This window comes from Epinephelus fuscoguttatus, linkage group LG4, assembly GCF_011397635.1.
Source record: "Epinephelus fuscoguttatus linkage group LG4, E.fuscoguttatus.final_Chr_v1".
Lineage (NCBI taxonomy): Eukaryota > Metazoa > Chordata > Actinopteri > Perciformes > Serranidae > Epinephelus > Epinephelus fuscoguttatus.
In genome coordinates this window covers 22,919,437-22,942,973 of record NC_064755.1, presented here as the reverse complement: position 1 = coordinate 22,942,973, position 23,537 = coordinate 22,919,437, and the positions used below count along the sequence as shown (strand labels likewise).

General features: G+C 43.1%; 1 protein-coding gene across 2 annotated transcripts in view; it reads left to right on the top strand.

Annotated features, from left to right (window-relative positions):
- sema3e (sema domain, immunoglobulin domain (Ig), short basic domain, secreted, (semaphorin) 3E) overlaps positions 1-23,537 on the top strand; it is a 100,356-nt gene that overhangs the window by 62,008 nt on the left and 14,811 nt on the right. The gene's annotated exons all lie outside the window — the stretch shown is intronic.

The window sequence follows — 23,537 nt, the reverse complement described above, 5'->3', positions numbered from 1 at the left end:
TATATGATCTCAGTCTAGATGTAATTAAACCCTTCTGAATCTACTGCACACAGAAGTTTATGTGGCTACTAAGCAGCACTAATGTGCTAACGATACAAATAAATGTACATTTGTAATTAATTTTCTTTGTGGTTTCTTCTGTCAGTTTCCTTTCAAGCTGGAATAAGAAAAACAACATACAGGATACAAGACTATTAGTGATCTTCCTTTGTGCTGAGCAAACAAATTCCATACATTTTATGCAAAACAGCATTGTGCATGCTCAGTCTAGCTGCTGCTGATGCAGAACACGCTCCAAAAAGTTACATAGCTCGGGTTGTTCTTTATTGTTTCACAGTAAAAACTAGTTGTATGTCTAAATTTATCCTGCAAGCTCTTGAACATAATTGTTTTCTCTCTGCAGTTTCCATCACAGAAGCAGAAGGACTGGAACATGATGTTATTGACAGGTTAATAGATCAACAGAGTACTTAATTAGGCCCAGTGGGAAAGTGTCTTGTTACAGTAGCCAAGTCGTGTCAGTCAAGACAAACAAGAGATGCTTAAGGCACAAAGTACAGTAAGAAATAAATTTGACACTCCATCTCACACAGATTTGACAGGTAGTTAAAAAACAGCTGCTGTGAACTTCTCAGATGGTTAACTGACCTATATTGCTGTGGCCTCGATAGCTGTCAGTATGTGCAGATCATTTGGCAGCAAAAGTGTTGTCTAACAGGAGCTTTGATTGCAGGTGTTAGCTTCAAGGTGTTTTTTGTCTAAATTTAACCGTTAGCAAACCTTTTCATGTGGTGAACACATAAAAATAGCACATCTGTTTTGCACTGTTGCCACATTATCCAATTAGTGGTCGAGGAAAGAAAATTTCTCAGCCACCGCACATTCTGCTTTCTTCACAGTTCATGCCGACAGTGCGAGACTACGTTGATGAGTACACACTGGCGGATGAAAATATGTGACCCCAAACAAGTGTGTTTTGTTCCAGGAAAAGTGTTTGTCGGTTGACATAAAGTGATGATTTTATTGACTTTGAAAACCCCAGTGTTTACCTCCAGTCCTCCTCACACACTCAGAGGGGATCTTGCCATGGTTTCTGTGGCATTGTTAGTCCAGTAATTACGGACACATGAAGTGACAAACAAAGGCGGTGGAGGTGACGGGCATGAAACAGTTAGACAATGCAGACACCAGCCTGACCGGCACTGCTCTGATTGGTGCCACACTGGCGTCAGTCTGAAACTAGAGCTTATTAATGGGTTTACAGCTTACGGGATTCTCTTTTTTTTATTTGTATGAATTCATTTGTTTGGAACTTGTTTTAGTTGAAGAGAGACACATGTTGAAGTTAAAGGAGTAGTGCGATATTATGGGAAATCCTCTTAACCCCTTTCTTAAGGATGGTCAAGACATTGCGATGGTCTCTCATACCTAAACAACAGAAAAGGTCAATTTCCACTGACTTTCAAAAAAACTTGTACAATCGGCCCAGAAATGATATTTATTACTGTTCTAATGGTCTCAGTTTAAAACACGTCTTTAATGTCATGAAACGTCACAGTTACCCTCCAAAACTACCTGGTTAGGTTCAGGCAACTGAACTACATCGTAAGGTTTAAGAAAAACATCATGGTTTGCATGCTACACGTGCAAGCATACTCAGTAATATTGCTATTAAAAAATGTCAACGTGGACTTCGGGACATGTGCACCAGTCACAGTCACTGAAAGTTCTGTGTTTGTTGGATCAGTCCACCAAACTCTCCCACACTCTGTGGAGGCTTCTTTGATATTTGTACAACATTGCACAAACTTTGTCACTTTTTATGCTACGTCACATCACTTCCTTCTCTGCTCCTGTACTAATTACCACGGCCACTAGACGATGCCACCTTACAAAAAACATAAACATGGGTTGTAATAAGATATTTGCACAGTTGACATATGTGGTTGGTGAACAGGGGCTGCAAGATTGTTACCATTCCTGTGTCTCTATGGTGAATATAAAGCTGCTGCTGGAAGCCAGTAAATGTAGCTTACCAAAACAAGTGGAAACAGGAGGAATATATCCCTTTGTAAAACCCCAATATGTCCTTTTTACACTTCTGTTTTTGTCGTGGTAATGGGTAGGGCTGTTCCCGACCAAGAATTTTCCTTGCCGACCAATAGTCGTCATTTAGGGCCATTAGTCAGCTAGTCACCGGTATGTTTATGATATTAATCTAATTATTAAATGATATATATTTTGGGCGGGGCAACACAATGGTTTGAGTTGAAGGTGTGAGAAAGAATAGTATCAGTAACATTGTTAACACTGTGCTACATGACAGAGAAATACAAAACCGTACTAATGAACCTTCATTAATATAGGCCTATATTTTATCTACAAGTGCACGTCACACACTGAGCGAGCCGCCTGTTAATGACGCTGTCGGCAAAGCAGTAATGAATGTGCTAAGTGGCTAATGGGCATGTAGCTACTTCCATGTTTCACATGATACGTCATGTTTGTAGTCGACCAATGAAGATGTGTTTACATATCACCTTGGGTCCGTCCTTCACCTTCTCACAATGACCCCACACTTTGGATTTCCTGCCCAACATGCTATTAACTAGCCTGTGGAATAACCACCGGTACCAGCCCTGGAAATTAGGGGCCGTACACATGCCGCGTCTTTAACCACCTGGAAACGCGAGGTTGGGCACTGGACACTGGACACTACTCTTGTACCTTTTTTGTACCAGCTTTGAGGAGTGCAGCAGCAGGTTGAGTCTGAGGTTGCTAAGCAACCTTAACAAGCATTGTATAGCCTATTTACCTGAAATCCTGAGCAACCAGGTGCTGTTTATAAGTGCATAGGCCTGTCATCTGTGGGACAGATGAAAAGCTCTGAGTAACCCTGCACTAACATGATCAACTTTTCCGTGTTTATCAGACTGAATATTTACGGAAGAAGGGAAAGATATCTGTCGGCTGTGATTAGTTTGGTCCGTCTGACTGCTGAGTGTGGCCTCTTCCTGTGTCCTTTGAAACTGAATTCCCACATGCACCAGTCATATAGGTTTTGATTTATTTTGACAAGGCGCAGCTCCTGATAGAGTTTCACATTTGTTTTTGTTTTTTTCTCTGCAACTAAGCAACCAATGAACCAATGGTCGACTAACCTTTGGTCGATTATTAGGGGGCAGCCCTACTAATGGGTCAATTAGGGATCTTGAAAGGTGGTTTAGTTACATTTGCATGGAGCCAGGTTAGCTTTTCTGCCTGTTTCCGGTCTTTGTGCCAAGTAAAATGAACCGTCTACTGGCTGTAACTTCATATTTATTGTACAGAGTGCGAGTGCGAGAAAGTTGATAAGCATGATCCAAAGGTCATTAAAAGGTTGATACTGCCTACCATATTCTTCTGTATGCACATGCACACACAACTGTACGCATACTGTATCTTTTGTTTCTCTGGAATATGTCTCCTTGTGATCTAAACAATTACTAAAGGTTATTAATCACAGTTAGGGAGACATGTAAACTCAGTGACATCTGCAGATGGATTAACACGGGATTTGACACGGGTCACTGATAGTGTCATTCAAAGCAGTCAGAGTGATATATTGTAGGTTAACAGGTTAACTGATAGTTCTGCCAGACACAAAAGCACATCTGTAACAAGCATTAGCCCCGGTAGCCTCCACCCAATCCTCATCTTCCCACTCACATTCTTACTCATGTTTGACGATGACAAACACACACCGCATGTCAGTGTGTAAGCATCGGATGCAGCTGAAGGGAAACTTAGTATTGAAGGTCGTCTCACACCTTTGTCCTCTTGATAATCAAGGCCTGAGTTCAAACAAGAACAAGGTGTTGATGTGACGTGTCTAGCATTTGTAAGAGGAAGAAATGCAGGGAACAACAGACACAAGCCCATAATTTACCAAGAGGCAAATACCAGCCAACAGATCAACAGATACACCCAAAGTATGACTCATGCTCTTAATTCACAGATGTGGATACTGTATGTGCTGCTTTTTCAAGCATTTGGTCTCCATTAAACTAATTTTGTTTTCAGTTTGTGTCTTTCTACATCAAGCTGGGGTTTCTTTTTTTGTATGGTTGAATGTTTATTTGTCAGATTGCTTGAGCAATTAATGTCAGGGCTTGAACACGGAATCGGGCTGTTAGTGGTCACAGGCAATCAATCCATACGGGACTCTGAGGAGCTCGTACTGCTTCTGAGCCACTTCAAAGCAATCTGTCATAAAATGGAGGGAGAAAGAAAGCACCACAGTTTTCCTCTTGCTGCAGCAGCACACGGTGGTCCTGCCCTGCAGCAGGATGGGAACCCTCTGATTCAATTTATGTGTCACTATTCATATTTCATAAACACCGCGGGGTACGCATAAACATATCTAGGCGTCTCACACACGCAGACATCATGCGCTCACACACACCAACAGGCAAGTCGTGCATTTACACCCGAAGTCACACTGAGAAAAGTTGTTTTGCCAGTTTGGTTAATTTTATGCGGTGAGGTTCTCCAACATGTTGTCTGAATTGATGCAATGTACAACACTGTGTTTCCCCACAGTGATTCCAAACTGCTGTTTTTTTTTCTCGCATATCCGCCTTTGTGTTGTCCTGAATGAAATGTGTTTGACATTTCTGTGTGGGAACAAATCACAAACCAGTGAGCTAGAAAAAGCAGCCGTAAGTGCACATTGAAGGCAGATGTTTAGTCTGTACTTGTCACCATTATTATTATATCTATCTTCATTTGGTCCGCTAACAGCAATCAGAGCTGAGAGTGATTAAGACAAATGGTCCAGACAAAAAGTGGACAACATCAACAAAAAAAAAAAAAATCTTGTCAAGCCTGGTTTTTCAATCTTAGACTTTTCTACATAAATACGCTCATGTCACTATGTCAGGCATGACGGATAACAATGCACAGGAGGATATACGGGGAGCTTCCACATGTCTGAACTTTTTCGTCCTGTGCACATATGCAAAAACATGACATAATTCACCTGAGGGCACACAATGCTCATTCAAAAGGACAAACCTGCACAAACACCTGTAGATTATGTGTCGGTTACCATGATGATGAATGAGAATACACATGAGGCCAGATGGTCACTTCCACATATCACTCCAGAGGCGTAATCCATTCCTCCTCTTCAGCATCTGTGACTACAGAGTGCTGGCCTGGGCTGTGTTTCCCATTACTTACTCTATAACTGAGAAATATGCCCTGAGCGCTGAATCACAGGAAGCAAAGGAAGCCAAAATGGTGGCCACATAGAGACTAGGTTGTGGTTTTGTAACTATCTAAAGGCTGGATGATGCATTGTGGTTTCTGGCATTATATTTGGCAAAGACAGAATGTATTTACCACGCTTTGGTGCCAGGGACATTCAAACGTGCACCTACTTAGGGCCTCACCTGAGGGTTAGCAGCACTCAGTGGGAGTCATGTTAGGAAATAATGGGGTGTAACAGAATATATGCAGACCTCTTTCCACTCCTCCATAAACATATGTTAAATGTGGTTATGTATGATTTCATACGCGTGAAGGTGTGCACTCTGGGTTTTATACCATAATGTTCGCACTCAGCAGATACAGCCAAGCCAACCATAACACACCTGGCTTCTTAGTCAGAGGGCCCACACTTCTTCTCTGCTTCCTCTCTCCACTTCGTTCATTTGTGGCTAATACTGGCTCCTCGCTGCTGGGTACTGTACACAATGCAACACGAGCTTCCTGATAGTATCTCCAAACCACAAACATGATAAACATTTGTGTGAGTTGGTGAGGTTTTGTTACCTGGCCACATAAGCTATATCGCAGACCACTGGCTCCCAAGATGGAGGTGCCGACCCCACTTAGGGGTCCTCAAAGCTTCACAGGGGGTCACAGGGACTTCTTGAATTTAAGGGGGGTCATGTTTTAATATACAGTAGGCCTATATCTCTGCATTTATCTCTGTGAGGAAAAATAAATGAACTGATTTTTAAAGTTTAGACTAATAATTATGAACTGAAATCTCACAGGGTAAGGGCAGGGTGAAGACCTGAACACAAGCTGTACTGACAGAGCATTCACTCGGCTAAACAGCCTCATCCTGCATTAGAAAAGTACCTAGTTCTAACAACCAATACGGAAATAGAACAATGGCCAAGCATCAAGGCCAAAACACATTGGTGGCGAACGCTGTGCGTCAGGGAGTAGAAAACACTGATTCTTCCAAAAAAAAAAAGAAGTCTAAAACTTTTTTATTTATTTTTGACAATAAGGCATATTTACCTTATTGTCAAAAATAAATTAAAAATAAACAAAACACATAGAGAAAATTTATAAAAAGTTTCTAAAAATATCAGATGCAATATTCACAGGAAATAATCTGCTCAAAGTTTATCCAAATTGCTCATTTTAAACAAACTTCCTGCAGTTATTGCGTTAACTATGTGGGTTTATTGTACAGTTCATCAGTAGTTCTGTACTGTTACTGTCATGCACTGAAAATACAATTAAATATCCATAAAATACATCACTCTGTCAGTGGTTGTCAGTCTACTGATAAAATAGTGGCCTCTTAAGGAAAAGAGCAAGCGAAGAGTGCTACCTGCCGTCAAAGTCTGACTGATGTGTCCGTGGCCGATGTGTGCCGCGGGGGCAAACCTCACCGGCCATATGATAGCCACCTGTGTAAACGGGCTGGAGTATCTAGTGGCTCTGAAACACTGGATCCTCAGAGTGCTGCTTCTGTTGCCGGGAGACAAGGGGCCTGACCTCTCTATAGTGAGGAAGCCCAGCAGGCGCCGGTGGTAGACATACACAAACTTACACAGTTTCATGCATAAATGCATGTACACATTTTCACCCGGTTAACTTTATCATGTTTTTATCTCGTTATTTCCTTTTCCTCCAGCACTGTAACTGTGCAGTTCAGTGCAGAAGCTGTGAGACACTTGCATGGGCATTAACAGTGTGTATGTTGGGGCGGGAGGAGTGTCTGTCTCTGCAGGTCAACACAGGAGGCAAGGAGGCTTCTGTTGAACAGGGGCGGATATTGACACAGCATTAACATGAATGAAAATATTTTCTGTGTTCAGAGAGCATGAAAGGAACACCGCCAGACGTTTGGACATGGCCTATTCAAACAAACGCTAGACATCAGCACTCAATCAAGCAGTCTTTTCACACACACGGCGGCTTCCTAAAACAGCCGCTAAAGGAAAGTGCCATTTAGCGACATGACGGGCTGCAGGTCCGACCATGAAGTCTTTGAAACTTGACGCATTCACAGGACTCAGATAGTGCGGAGGAAAATCTCTGCAGTGCAGTACACGCTGAATAAATATTCTAGGTATTGTTGGAATCCCAGGGACGCATGTAAGAGGACAGAATTTCAATGGAGGTGGAAAGAAAGTGGATGTACGGCTGCTGTGTGGGAGTGCTGCATGGCAGGCCCTTGGTGCAAGCTACTACAGTCAGACTCATACTAATGGAAACATCAAGGGCTGAAAGTACAACACAAATCAAGAAAAGGGGAGGGAGGCAGGGACAGTTATAAAGGTTGGGGATCTGGGGGATTGAGCTGTTGCTGTTTCTGGTCTGAGGCAGATTTCTGACTGATTACTGCTATTAGGCTGGGCGAAGGAAGGAGAGACCCATTGAGTCACCGAGGGGCCGATGTGAGTAAGTGGATGCTGTGCCCACTGGCCTGTGTGCATTAGCCTCTTTAAATGGCTATCAATCTGAGGTAGTGGCTTAAGAGATCGGAAATGAACATCTTCCGGCGCACCTTTCACCGGGACGCGCGGCTAAAATACGCTATTAAGTCCACACTGATGAAACTGTGTGTCACAGTGGGTCAGATAGTGTCAGCTCCATGGGAAGATGACGTTGAACAGTTGTCTCAGCCTCGACGACAGATGAGGGTCTATAATTGCACCAGGCAGTGGAATAACAGAGATAGTGTATGTTATGAGACCTCCACAAAGCACAAAGTCCTTCTGTTCTGGCAGGGAACAGGTGCAACGTGGGAGTTGGAGTCATCAGATCTCAGGGTGGTGCAAAGGGGGTGGGGTTGCAGCTGCTACAGCCTAATGGAATCATGTCAAATTCTGCATTACTGTATGTGTCTTAATATAAAGGCTTGGGTGCACGTTCACACTGTGCCGGTCTCTTGTTTATTCAGAAATATGTGCTTGCTTTGTCTCTGCATGAGTTGGTGCAGTTTTATTTTTGCCGTTAATCACCGTCGATCCAAATTATGAGTACTACCATGAGGAAGTGTTCTCATAAACTCCACGTTTTGCAAAATAAAAAACATTCACACAACAAAATGAACCAGACATGTGGAATGCTCCCATGTTAGGGATCAGCATGACTTAATGTTAGTGTCACCACACAGCCATGAGAAAGAGACAGAGAGAAACAGATGTATCGCAGAGGGCTTTACGGGAGACAGACAACGCTCTGCTCCAGTAACTGGACGCCTGTGGGACTTTCCTATGGGATATGTGCAAATTCAATAGTGACTCGAGTCACATCATGTAGCGTACATTGCTTTTTTTCCTCTTTTTGAGTGTGTGTGGCTGCTAATCAGATTCAGAAAGCTGCGGACCTTGAGACAAAACAAAAAACCACAAGGACAAAATATACGACTGCATGTCAATGAGTTCAATGTTAATATTTTCCTCACGCACAGGTACACACACTCAAACAGAGGTAATTCATTTAGGCAGAATACAGTAGCAGAAAAAGTGAAAAGCCAGGCATATTATGAGACATTAAGGAGGCAGAAACTAATGACTAGGTTTTTACAGAGGTGTGAGAGATGGGTGGATAGATAAACAGGAGGAGAGACTAAATGGGCAGGGCATGAAAGGAACCTTGTACATGAAAATCCATGGTAACAGTGATAATGACTATCCACATGGAAACAAACACAAAGATAGTAATAACTGAAAATGAAAGACTTGCCAGAGTAAAGAGGCTGAAAACCTTGGCTCGGGTCTATGTTAACGCAGTGGAGGTAGGAGCAAAAAGGAGGTGGTCAAGGAGAGAGGAGAAGCAAGGGGTGGTCTGTGGAGTGACATGAGGCAGCCGGGGAGTCTTTACAGAGCCTGCCTGGGAGACACAGCGCACTTAATCCAGCTGCCTGAGAGAGAGAAAGAGAGATCCCAAGACAATCTAGAAGAAGGAGCAGGCAATTTCCAGCCCTTCAAGCTGATACACACTCCCCTCATTACCAGCCACACACACACACAGACAGACAGACACACACACACACACACACACACACACACACACACACAGGCTTTTCCTCAGACAGACCACAACCGTGGCAGGTGGCCTCTGCCCAGATCAGTAGCTGTGGTAGAAGCCATCTTAACTGAGGTTTGAGCTGAGGTTTGGATCCTCCCTGACCATTCGAGCGTGAGCAGAGTTAGGAGAGCTGGAGCTTCACTTTCTTTCCCAGTGCTGAGAGACCGCACGCCAGGCACGAGGCTCCCCACTCCTCCCCTCTCCCACTCTGCCTTTTCCTGGGCTCCCGTCCAGAGAATGACTGGCTCCAGTGGACCCAAGAGGAGGAACGCAGCCTGAGGATACAGTACAGCAGCTCCTGCCTGCCTGCTTGCTTGCCTGCCTGCTGGGACACACAAATGCATTGAGGTTTTACAAATCAGCTCCAACACCTTTGTGGGATTCATAGACTTATTATTTTTTATTTATTTATTTATTTATTTTTCCTGTCATCACATCAGAAAGACTGGATCTAAGCTGGGCGTACAGACAGACAAACAAACAGACGGACTGACATATGGACAGAGAGCAGTGGGCACTGCGGCGTGAATGTAGCAACTGGACTTCTCTTCTCCCTGGTTACTAAGACCAAACACGGATAACAGCCAGAGCACTATCCTGTCCACTGAGGTAGTGGGTGGATGCAGCTTTCATCACACTGCTATAGGGGAAAGCAGAGACTGTATAGAAGCTGCAGATATAGATCTAGTTGATAGATCAGAAAATGGACTGTTACCTCCAGGTGGACTTTTGCTGGATTGCTATCTCTATTTAGACACTGTTTGCAGGAACTTGCAGAGCAAAGACTTTCTTTCTTTTCATGGACTTTGCAGCCCATGCTGAGTGGACCTGCAGGATTTCTGTGTAGATGAACGTGGAGTGTGTGTCTCAATGAGGATGGCAGAGCGCATAAGGACTGTGTATCTGTCACTGATGCTGCTGTATCTTGTTCTGCTGGGCACGGCTCGCACGCGCACAGCATCTACCCAAGGATACGGCTCACACAAAGGTAAGGAATATGTAGTGTGTGATTCTTTTGTTAGGTTTAATCTACTTTGGCAACAAATTCAAATGCTCTGTTGTGTTGCACCAATTTTAGGTTGATGCAGCATAGTGTGTCAAACTGTCAGGAACAGTCTTAGCAGCCCAAAACGGAAACTGGCATCCTCCATTCAGTGCTTTCAGTGCAGATTGAGAATAAGACAGGTGTTACAGAACAGTGCATTTCACTCAAACACATCTATGCTCCTAATTTATAGCAGTATTCAATGCAGCATTTTTGCAGGTATCACTAAAACTAGCTAAATAAATGATAAAGAATGCTACTTTTGCCCATCTGCACTCATTGAAAAAGTTTATGGCATCATTCTCTTTAAAATATATGTACAATTTTAAAAAACAACAACCAAAAATGTAGAAAATGTGCTGTAAATAAAGAAGTCAGAGGGGCAGCATTCTCTGTGAGTGAGTAAAAGAAGCCGCAGGTTATCATTACCATGTAATGAGATGGTCATTGAAGATTTATGTCTTAGCCTGAGATCAACAGTCACCACGCAGGGGTTTGGATCTGACTTCCTCTCTGACTTTGTGAAGTCCAGACTTTTTTCTTTTTTTTCCCACTCACTGTTGATGATCAAGGAGCCTCCGTGAAGCTTGTTTTGATTCCTCAGCCATGCGGGCTGAGAATCTACAATGTGGCTTTCTCTCATGCCATAGCGATGGAGGTGTTGTTTTGGGGGGGGGTGCATGGATGAGGCTGCGTGGAGAAACGTGCTTGTGTGCGCCTGTTTACGTGTGTGTGGGAGTGTGTGAAACGGATGTGCACGCATTGGTATGCGGCCCGAGCGTTGTGTATCTCTCGGACAATAATGGGGGTTTTATCTCTGTAGATAAAACTCTTGAGTAAACACTGGCTCTTTCACACAGTTTCTTTGATCTCTGCACCAACAGAAGGTGATGATTCCACGTAAGCCTGTTAGTCATGGTTGAATATAGGTGTGGAATTCGGATGGTCAATAAGTCATACAAAAATACGGTGCTGTGGGTCCAATATGACAGTTAACAAGTCTGGCTTGTCAGTTACATCTGTGAGGAGGGTGTGCTGTATTATATATGCTATACACTTTCTGCATAGTGGAATATATTGGCTATAAACCCCCATGAATAAATACAGTAAAGTACAGAGAAATAATGGAGGTCGAGCAGAAATTGGAGCACTTTTATCTACAGTAATTCAAAGCTCATATATCAACAAAAGAAAGCAGACCGGTGTTGATGTGCTTAGTCATAAATGCCACATCAATATGTGATCTATCTGGAACTTAGGAACTGATGAATATCACCCAATTCATTAACCGCCTGAGGGGGAAGCTGCTGCAGTGATTGACATCCCACCTCTCCCTCTCCTTTGATACATGTTCTGGCTAGCACGCAGCGCCATGAAGGGCTGCAGTTGGATCCTATCATTATGGAATGAAAAACATCTAAGCCTTAATATATGCCTCATGGGCTCTGCCAGTGATTTTTGCACACACCCTTAAAAATCACACAAACTCATACACACATGTACACACAAATAGACAGACACACACATGCACAGGAATAGTGTGAATTCCACACACGTCAATGACTTGGATGCAGTTCAGGGAGATGGAGAGGGATGTGGTTTTAACTGTTCACCCTCAGGATTAAGAAAATATTACCGTAACATCTGGTATCAAAACTACACTCTCTTTGACAAAAAGATTGATAATGAGAAATAAATATAGCACGGAAATATTTTTAACCTGCCTCTGGTCACATGGGCAGATACCAAGTGTTGGATCAATAGAAATCCTGATAAAATATCGGATCAACTTTCTCCCTGTTTCTGGGAATGAATTCCTTCGGGCACATTATCTTGTGTTCCGAGGACGACCTTACTACCATCGGGTATGGATCTGTGCAGGCTTTGATGTCAGCCACACCTCACATGGTGTGGAATTATTATTCAGTCTCTCTTTCATCTATTCCCCATCTTCTTGTCTAGACTTCTGGTCCAGTGAAAATTTTTCCAAATGTATTCGATTCACTTTCATCCCGGTCATCCTTTCATTTGCTTACACCCCCAGTTAACTTCAGTTCCAATAGGTTGTTATCTAAATTACATGGAGTATTGAGTTACGCTCACAGAGTCTCTGCTGCGTTAAGGGAGAATAGCCCTTAATCTTTGACTGCACAGCTTCCAAAGTCCTTAAACACACACTAAAGACCTCATTTTCTTCGACTTTTGGCCAATCAAACTCTCCAAATCCTGGCTTATTATACAGAGAAATACCCTGCGGGGAGATGTACTCACTATAGAACACAAAGTTTGTTTTCTAGAATTTTTTTTGTGCCTTTGGACGCAGATCCATGAAATTTGGATCTGCGTCGTCCAAGCCTCTTGGCAGCAGCTTCAGATCTCCGGGCCTTCTTTTAGGACAACCATCAATTCTGCTGCTAATGAAGCTGTTGCGCAGCTACCATGTGTCAGAATTTTGACAGGCTGCAGGTAGGTGGTCAGGCTTTGACTTATTTTGCTGCCTCTACAGCCCTGTCATCATGCCTGGCTCGAGCTGCAGAGAGCGTGATGCAGCAGTTTTCGTAACACTAATGACCTAATCAGATCAAAGTCACTTCCAACAAACTCTTTACTTCTGCTTAGTTTGATACGTTGGCTAACACTGCACTTACCTGTGAAGGTGAGGGTGTGATGGACTTTCACTTCCTACTGATTCAGTCATGTCAGATCATTTTAATTCAGCGGTGTTTCTGGGCAAATCAGGAGAATGCATTCCTTAATGAGGCTTAAAATATTACCCCACCCACTTAATAGATACCTGTCCAGAACAGCTGTGGAAATGTGCACTGAGAAACCTTACCTGACCAACGACATGGAAAGGGCCCTGTCTATACACATAGAAATATTTTTAATTGATGATTTGTCATGGACTTTCCGCGTCTAGATGGGAACTGCCCATTGACAGCCCATTGTTCCGACCATATTAAACTCATTGTTCCTAAGTCTGTTCCGAAATCATCATGATGCCCTGTGGTCAAGGTCTGGTTAGGTTTAGGCACAAAAACCACTTGGTTAGGGTTAGGAAAAGATCATGGTGTGGGTTAAAATGAAAAAGAAAGTGACAAACACATAAGCCGTGAGCCTGCTCCGCCTCAAGCCGGTTGCGGCACACCATACCATACACCCGCCGCGAGCCGTTCAGCACCGCGGACAGTCGGACTAATAGGATGTCGAACCAGTGGGCTGTCAAACCAATGACATGGACCTGTCTAGATATGGCATGCAAGGTACCCTGTGTGTGTTGGTTGTTGATGCTCTGGGACACTGTTTCAAGCTCTGCCTGTTACATGCATTGTCTTCTTTCAAAATACACTTCTGTTTTCACAGGAAGTTTACTGTTTACATACAGTCTCTTTCAAAATAAATGCACAACCTTGGTACAACACCGCGATTTGATGTTTTTTTTTTCCTTCAACAACAAACGCATGTGATTGGTTTTAGGCAACAAAAACATGCGGCTAGGTTTAGGAAAACAAAACAGGGTTTGGCTTTATAATGTCTCGCGAACGCTGCTCTCCCGGGTGAGACCCATCCAGCATCCATCCCGCCCATCCCACTAGGACTTTAGCCGCCTTAGCTTTCCTTCTTGTCCCACCGTGTTTCCCTCTGACGCCTTTTTTTGTTGGTGTCTGATGTCGAAGGTCGCTACCCAAGCGCTAGATTTCAACGACTTTGGAGTGAGACCCCGTTGACATGACCGTTGTTAAAATATCTCAGTACACACTACAGCACAAAAATTACCCAAAACGCAAAACGCAAAAAGCGTTAGCTGTCCTCTGCAGTCTCCTCTCATTGGGAAGATACAGGCTAACGTTGACAGTCTGACCACTGGAGATTTCATCACTGCTGATCATGGGTGCAGATCTGATGACAAGTTTGGGGGGGAACACAATTTGTGATTTTTTTTAATTGCACACGTGCAAATCATGCCCACAGAGCGCTTGAAATTGCCAGCATATTTCATGATTTCATAGAGGCTCACCACCATCACCAAGTCATTCAAAAAGCACTACACAGAGAATCATATGCTTACCTTTACTGTTTATTTCTCTTAAACAGCCAGTAGTACATGGAACCAGCCATCCCCCTCCTTTTCACTGCTTCGCTGTTAGTTAATGCTACTTCTAGTTTCAGGGTCTCAGGCATGTTATGTCCACTCACGTTCTCATCTCTCGCCTCTCATGGATTCCCAATTCTCCTCATCATCTTCCCTTTCTCCCAGTATATAGGACTACTGTATACATTTGTTCAATTTCAATCATTTAGGCTATTTAGAATTGGGGGGGACAATTTGTATTTTTCAGAATTTGGGGGGGGCATGTCCCCCCCATCCCCCCTGGGATCTGCACCCATGCTGCTGATTCCCCTTTTGATAACAGGAGGAAGAAGCTCACTCAACAGTACAAGTGATGCTCTGGACATGGACAAGTTTTCCTTTCACTCCTCATTGACAGCAATCCCACTTTTGGAATTGCCCCACCATCTGCTTGTTCGACCCTGCCTGATCTCAAGCCGTCATTTCTGGCAGATCAAATAACACTGGGTGCAGCATTCGGCTCGGTTCATCCATGGAGCGGTACTACATTTTAAAGTTTTGAGTAGGTAGTTAGTAGACCGAGTAGTGCTAACGTACGTGAATTGAGGAGACGACAGATGACGACATTGTTTTCCAAACGCTCCATTTTACGTGTCCGCACGGATACACAGTAACAGGAGGTTTGAGAAACCTGCACTGTAGAAGGCATTTAAAACATGTAGGAAAATATCAGTTTTAGACAGGGCCTAAAACCGTCATGGAGAGAGCCTGTGAGCTCTTGCTGCTGTTTTTAGCCACAAGAAAAAAAAGAAAAAAAAAATCTTGATGATTTCCAAATTGTCACATTCTCAAAGTCCTAAAAAATAACACAAGCTGGTGGGTTATTATTGCAGTCAAGCTTGTGTCTACTAAAAACATGTCTGAGTTTGGTAAACGTGTTCATGAGAGCAGTCGTGTGACAGTCACATGGAAAAAAAACTGGACCATTTCACAATAATTAAATTAAGCAGGCATACCTTCAACATGTCTGCCAAACGTGTGTTTACGTAAAAGTCGTAATCGTGAAGCAAGATATAAATATTTTTCTTCAAATGAGTCTGTGAAGGTGAATTAACTTGTCCGGTGATGCTAAGCTGTTCTGACAGGGTTACCATCACGCTGTATATGTTCGTTTAAATAAATAAACGCATGTGCTTTCCCTATTTCAACCCGACATTTACTTCATAGAGAATGTAAACAAAAGTTGGTTTTAAAGCAGCTGGATTTACTCATACGTGTGTGTATATACTCTTCTAAAACTTAATCAATGAGAATGTAGGTGAGCACCAAATGCATCGGTCAACAAATGCTAAACCCATTTATTTTCTCCAGCACTTACTGTTAAATTGCGAGATTTGAGCAGAAAGAGCTCACAGGGATTACTCAGGTAGCAATTACTGTACGTACTGTATGAAAGTCCCCTTTGAGCTGTAATTTTAAACCTTCCTCTCCAGACAAGAAAAGGCTCTCTCTATATATTTAACAACCTTGAAATGATGTGGCTGTAGGTGACTGTCTTCTGAGGGGGAGATGGGGAATACCAGTATGGCCCAAAGTTCTGAAATGAATGGGGGGATTTTTATTTTTTTTATACTTTCTATATAAAGTTAATGTGCAGAGTGAGGAGTCCTATTAACTTTCTTCCGCCTGCATGTGCACCCTATAATTAACATTTACCACATTGGATCGTGGCCATGGGGCAGTCACAGGTCTTACATCAAACCACTGGAAAATGCAGGTTATGGTGATGATTACATAAATCACACCTTTTAGGTCAGCAGAGGAAAAGGGATATTTTCTTAAACCCCTCCCCTGCACACTCACCTCTCCATCTCTCTCCAGCTTTCTCATTTTGCCTGTGTTCTCCCATTGTGTTATGTGTGTGCTCTGCAGTTCATTAATGAGATGTCCAGAGGGGAAGGCAGCTGGTGAAACTCTAATATCCTTTCTGACCTTTTCGCGGCGACGGGATCAGGAAGAGGAGATGAGTTAAGTTTGTGACATGGGAAAAGAAGAGAAGGCACAAAGAGTATTGTAGTCCTAGGAGATTATTTTTCAATGATATAAGAGAGAGAGGGGAGAAACAGAATGAAGGATGATGACTGAGGTGAGCGCTTCAAGACACAGAAATGCCATGCGGATATTGCTTATTATAGGCTGGCAGTTAAAAGTCAAGTGTTGTTTTGCACTGCCAACCTGTGGGACACATAGAAGAAACAAACTGTTCATTTGGAAAATGGCTACACAAGCTTTTGGTTAAACTTATTATAACAATAAAATGTGAATAAACAAATCCAGCAAAGACATGTATTTAAAAAGTCTGACTTTGTTCAGTGTCTTCTGCTACTTAAACACTTGAGCAAACTTTTTCTGTGCTGACGTTGCTTTACGTCTAGTTTCCACAGAACTGCAGCTATGGAAAGGTGCCGCACAGTGATTTAACGTAAGCTAAATGAAGAGGCTGATTTATCTTTGCTAATCATATGTTGGATTCATATGAATGTATATTTTCAGACACACTTAACAACAACTTAAATTAAACTATCAAACAGTAATTTGGCGGCCTGTTAAAATAGTTCTCAAGACCCACTGCAAACTTTTGTATGTGGGGCCCATGTGGGTTGCGAACAGGCTGGAAAATGGGCCATATATGGGACTGTTCATGGGTTACATTTTTGCCCCATACCAATTGCCCACATAGGTGAGTTTACCCAAGTGGGCCCCAGATAAGATGCCCATCTTGGGCTCATACCCACTTGGTATCCAGTAGCCCTGACACGACCATGTGTGGCCCACTTGGGTAAAGCCATCGATGTGGGCAATTGGCATGGGAGCCAATTGAACCGAGGAACAATCCTATATGAGGCCCATGTTTCAACCTATTTACTACCCATATGGGCCTCATATACAAATGCTGGCTGTTGAAGACCTAGGGACTTCGGCTCCTATTTTTAAGTTTTGTCAAAGTGAGAATTTTGACAGCATCCTTAGCTAGGTAACATTGGTAGCATGCTAGCTGGGTAACATACGTATATTGAATGCATGCATAGTGGTTTAAACCTCTTTGGTTACATGCCAACGTGCTCACTTATTTGTCACCATGCATTATTGGTCCCTTTTTTGTATCTGTAATGATCCATGCACATATTGCACTGGACGGAAAAAAAAAACCTCAAGATAAACTTCTTTGCAATTCATTTTTATCCATCTGTAAAGAGATGCATTTTCTTGTGTTGAACAGTAGGACCGTACTCCGAAGTCGTCAAAATCCAGTGCTTGGGCAGTGATTTGCGGTGTCAGACACAGACGAAAAAGCCGTCCTTTAATGTCGGCGCTAGGCAGCGTCAGAGGGAAATGACATGGGACAGGAATGAAAGTTAAGGCAGCAAAAGTCCAAGTATTGTGTGCGGAAGGGGCAGTGGATGGGTCCAACAAACACAGACTATCACCCAGGGGAGCAGTGTTCGTGTCCAGTGAGATTCTAAAGCCAAACCCTGTTCTTTTTTCCTAAACCCAACCAACTGCGTTTGTTGTTGAAGGAAAAAAATGTCAAAGTGGCGTTGTACCGACGTATTGCCTTTATTTTGAGACTGAATGTAAACATTACATTTTCTGTGAGAACAGAAGTGTATTTTGAAAGAAGAGAATGTAATGCACATCATATGTGGACATGGAAAGTCCATGACCAAACGTCAATATGTGACAAGGTCGGAGTGAGAATGTGTTGATCAGTTTTTTCTTTAAAACGGAAGGCGATAATTTCCTTTTAAAAATATTTCTCTGCATATAGACAGAGTCTTCATATCGCTGTTTTTTCTATTTAGTTGATCAGATAAGGGTTCTTAGTGCACGTTACCAGAGCAGTTTTGGACAGGTATCTATGAAGTGGGTGCGGTGATATTTTAAGCTTCACTAAATAAGGAATGCATTCTCCTGATTTGCCCGGAAACACTGCTGAATTGAAATGAACTGACTTGACAGCAGCAGGAAATCAAAGTCCAACACACCCTCACCTTCACAGGTAAGTGCTGTGTTAGTCAATATATCAAACTATGCAGCAGTAAAGAGTTTTTTGGAAGTGACTTTGATCTGATTAGGTCAGTACTGTTACCTTTCACGTTGTATCTGGACATGGAAGGTCCATGACCAAGCGTCGATATGTGAGAATGTGTTGACTTGAAGGAAATATGGACACAAACAAAACTCTGTGGAAACGTGTTGATATTCCACACGCATCACATGAAAATCAGTTTGCACTTTATGGGTTTTTTGCCATACAATACAATTACGCATTGACACACAGTAACTCACATCAATAACTAATACATCTGGGCTCCAACATCATACATGTGCTGCTGAGGCAGTGCAGTTTGGAGCTGATGGGGATAAACTTTGATTAAATGTCAGTCAAACGCAGCACACATGTCCTGTATGTGAATACCTGCATGGTTTAATTAAGAGGTATATACATCTGCTCGGGCCAATAACAACATGAACTGTCAGTTGTCAATGTGTTCCCCTGATTTATAACATCAATCAGGTCACAGGCCGACACTCAGACTTTATTACAGACAAACATACGTTGCTGTCTTTCTCTCTCTCTCTCTCTCTCTCTCTCAGACACTCCATGTGGCTTTCATTTTGCTCTGTGACATCACCCCCCTCACACACAGGAGGATACGGGAACACACGGCTGTATACCAATAATGGCATAACACCCCAGTTCTCCAGCTCCTGACCCCACCCCCAGGGGCTCCCCAGTCTCAGGCCCCGACGGCACGAGGAGAACAAACTCCCTCCTTATTTTTGTCCCCTTTAACTCCAGCCCACTCCAATCACTCTCTTTGTTTCTGTTCCAGCACCAGTCCCATAACTCAATAAGTGAACCTACATAGACTGATTTAAGTGGAAATATGAGACTGCATGCCTACCGCAAGTTTTATTTCTGACATGAAATGTGTGCCTGGTATTGGCGATAGATTAAATTATGACGGCAAATTTAATTTGTGTTTTTAAGTTTCCTGAGGAATGTTCTGTATAAACTCCTGTGTGCATTTATGTTTGACTAAACCTGAACACTAAACATATTACCTCCCTGCTAAGAGACAAACCAGAAGTACAGTAGGTTGCTACTGCACACGTACACACACACACACACACACACACACACACACACACACACACATGTCTTGTTATCCCCTGGTGAAGCAAAGCAGTGTTTCCATACATGGACAAAGAGGAGATTGCAAAGTTTATTTTGATTTCACTTCACCAAATCTCGTCGGGCATCTCTCAGCACTCCTCAGACAGCCGATGAAAGTGTCTGTCTTGAGGGAGTCCTCTCTCCCTGTGCTTTCCATTTGAAGTGGGATAACACCAGGGCCATGTGTCTCCCTGGCTCAGTTGCCGATGGAGAAACACCCTCCTCCTCCTCCTCCTCCTCCCCCTCACCCTCCGCTTCACAGATCCTTAGCTGATGGCTAAGGAGCCCTCACTGGCTGCAGATGGCGAGAAAATCTTGGAAAGGAGAGAGAGAGAGAGAGAGAGAGAGAGAGAGAGAGAGAGAGAGAGGAAAGGGGAACTGCGGAAATCCCCCTCTTCCCCTCCTCTGTCTGAGCAGTGCCAGCGACTGTCTGTAACCGGTGCACATAATGACAGAGGAGAAACCTTCAGAACAGCACTGTGAGCTCTGAAGCGTCACTCTGGGTGTCAGTGTGTAATCACATCCACCAGTTGTGTTGTATAGCAGCTCTGTAATCATGTGTAATTAAGCAGATTAATCAACACCTTCTTTATTATAAATGTGATTATAGTTTCTTATTGCTTGTACTTGCACAGTGGTCGGGAAAGGATGTTTTTTTTCTGTCTTTCTTTCCATTTTTCTTTCAGTTTCACGTTTCAAGCTGATGATTGTTAGACTTTCCTCCGTTTCTTTAATCACATGAGCATGGCATGGAAACATTCCAGCTCCGAGTTGAACAGTATACATGTAAAATTTACATTTCTGCACATGTAATCAACATTATAGAACGAAATGTATCTGTGTGCGTGTTTGTTTGTGCGAGACAGAGCGAGACAGCTTGGGCATGTCTATGCATCTGGCCATGTCTGTCCATATGGATCAACTGCCACTCATGATTATTAACAAAGACAAGTGAAAAGTAGACGGAAAAAGGGTTTGGCTTATGGACTGTTTACTCCATCACTTTAAATAGCCGTCTATGTCTGTCATCTAAATAAGTGGTAGCAGATTTGCCTTGAAATAAAGAAGGAGCCGATTGTTTGAGAGCCCGGCCTAACACTTGTAGAAAAGTTGGAGTGGAATGTTGGAGAACTGTCCTTGATCCAAGTTCAGCTTAACTCAGAGGGGACTGTGAGGAGATAGAGACAGTGTGTGTGTGTGTGTGTTTGTGTGTGCGTGTGTGTGTGAGCGAGAAAGAGCTCCAAGTATGTGTGGATTAGATAATTACAGGAAGCATGTCTGCGCCCTGGCAGAACACCACTGCCACATCCCCTCAGTCTCTGCCACCTAGCCACCCGAGATCTAATGCTGCTCAAACAAACAGTCACTTGTCTCCAACGTAGAAATCTTAATAGCAACAAAGTATACACTCCTCTGTGGATACCTAATCCCAAGTTAAACAAATAAAACCTTCTACGGAGTGTTCGCTGTTGCTATGAGTAATCTACAGAAATGGGATAAACACTCTTTCTCCTTCCATCTTGGAGATCAAGTATCACTCAAAATACACACATGCTAGGAAAACAAATCATACAATTACCCCCTGAACCCCCAGCGTGTAGAGACATCTCAGTTGTATTTAAGGTAGCTGAAAGGTTCGCATAGTATTACAGTCATGCTTGAATAATGGGTTGTTGCTATTTTCCCCCCTTTTATCATTTAAAGGTCCAGTGTGTAGGATTTAGGTGGATATATTGGGGAAAAAATGGCAGCATGGTGGTGCAGTGTTTAGCGCTGTCGCCTCACAGCAAAAGGCTTCAGGATTCAAATCTGGCAACCAGCTGGAGCCCTTCTGTGTGGAGTTTTCATGCTCTCTTCGTGTCACCGTGGGCTTCCTCTCACAGTCCAAAGACTGTAGTTAACTGGTGACTCTAAATTGCCCGTAGGTGTGAATGTGAGCGTGAATGGTTGTCTGTCTCAATGTGTCGGTGTTGTGATAGTCTAACCCTAACCCTAACTCAGTGTCAGCTGGGATGTGCTCCAGCCCCCCATGACCCTTAACATGTTTTCTTTAGTGTATAATAGCCTGATAAATAAGAGTCCTTGTGATTTAGTTATCTTAGAATGAGTGGTTTATATCTATATAGGGAGTGGGTCCTTGTCCATGGAGATCCCCATGTTGCATTGCCATTTTTCTACAGTAGCCCAAAATGGACAGATAGTAGTGTGCTCAAGGACCGTCTTTATCATATCATACTCAAGAACAAAACGCAGGTGCTCTTACAGAAAAGGGTTAGCACATGGGAAGAAAAGAACATCAGGCACTCATGCATGGAGCAGGAACAGATGCATTTGAATGAAATTGAAAAGCCTTTATTTGAAAACATGGCTTCTTACATTAAAATGCAGACTGGTTTTGACCCTAAGGTCTTCATCAGGGTGCAAAAGGGTGGACAGGAGTCAAGCAAAACATTTTCAGAAGCTTGGTAGGGGGTATCACTCAATCTTGATTAATAAGTGAGCACATGTGGGTGACAGCAATGGATTGCAAGAAGCCATTTTGAAAGTGACACGCCTCCACAAGTGGAAACACTGGCTCTACCTGGGGCTAGTCTTGTTGTGTCTTTTAGAGAGGATGCAACCTCTGAGGATAATACAGCCCCTGGTAAAAACCTCATGAATGTCTGGCTCTAGATCAGAGAACAAAGGTGAGCACACATCAGCAGGTGCTGGGCTAGTGGCCCGTCTCCAACATGCCAAACAGCATTGGAGAAACATTGATTTATAACGTGAAACTGATCAATGCAATATTTTTTCTTGTTTAAATCATCTGGTCTGTTTGTTTTGGAGAGGAGGAGCCCTCTGCAGATATTTTGGCTCCTGATAAAGACCTCCTGAACAATGAACACTGAATGAATTATAACCAGGAAAAGTTTCAGCTGGTTGCAATGTGCAATCCTCACCACTAGATGCCACTAAATCCCCATAAATCTTATACACTGCTCTTCTAAAGGGAGTTTTTTTTTTAAAGACAAGGGAGTTTTTCTAAAGACTAGTTCATGGGTGGCCTAATTTGTGCATGAACATAAAACAAATGGAAAGAATACAGCCTGTGCAGTGCCATAAATCTAAACAAAAACCCTGGTTTGCTTGCTTGAATCTGTCTCAGGTTTCAAAAGCTGTGCTAACACACACCAGATCCCCATCTCGTCTTTTACAAGGACACCAACCCATTCATGTGTTAATGAAAGGTTTTTCAGGCCAGAGGAAGTGCACACCTCTGGGGCTTCAGTGCTTTGCTGAAATCCTTCACCCTCATCCTCTCCAGAAGCTCACAGAGAGCAGGTATAGAGGAGCAATCTGTCAGGTTCAATCAGGTAGATACGACTGGGTGTGTTGCATGTGTGCAGGCAAACTATCTGTGTCTACTCGGTCTGTGATTATTCTGATGAGCGTGTGTTTATATTTAATGACATATCTGCCATGGTCCGCTGCTTCCTTTTTAAAGTAGGATTTCAAATCACCTAAAGTGAGACTGACGGGGAGTGGCAGCTGATCTCCAGCTTAATGGCTGATAAAGAGGTTCCGTTTCCTGTCTGATAAAACTGCTTCCTCCTGGTAAAAGAGACCGTAGAACATCAAATGTCCCTCCCATTAATCACAACATCTTTCCCAGGACTCATTCTTCCATCTCTGCTTCTGCAAAATGCCCTTATGGTTGCCAAAATGTCCTCTAAGAATGCTTCTCAGAAGTTCTTAAAGCAATTTATTACTCTGTACTGGTGCCCGGGAGGTCGGCTGTGGGCTGCGTGCACTCTTTGATGCCATGACAACTTTTACTGATGATTAAAAGCAAGATGCTTTGTAGTTCC